Raw genomic sequence first — 354 nt, forward strand, 5'->3', positions numbered from 1 at the left:
TGCTGCCGTCGCTGCTGCTGTTCTTGCTGCTGTTGCTGCTGCTACTGCTGCTGCTGCTGTTGCTGTTGCTGCTGCTGCTGCAGCTTTTACGCTCATTTCTCTTCTTGTTTTTCACAATCATTTTAATTTGTTTCATTTGCTTCTTCTAAATGATTTAATTTATTTTTTAAATTATATTTAATTTCATGTTTAATTATTTTAATTTTTAAACCTATTTCTCTGTTTGTTCTTTTTGCTGCTACTTTTGCTTCCTTTCTTTTGGCTTCGCAGCCAAAAACAAAAAGTACCAATTCATGCCGTTGCAGCAGCAGCAGCAGCAGCTGCTGCTGCTGCTGCTGCTGCTGCTGCTGCGGG

This window comes from Eimeria tenella, genomic scaffold (assembly GCF_000499545.2).
Source record: "Eimeria tenella Houghton genomic scaffold, Eth_scaff1835, whole genome shotgun sequence".
Taxonomy (NCBI): domain Eukaryota; phylum Apicomplexa; class Conoidasida; order Eucoccidiorida; family Eimeriidae; genus Eimeria; species Eimeria tenella.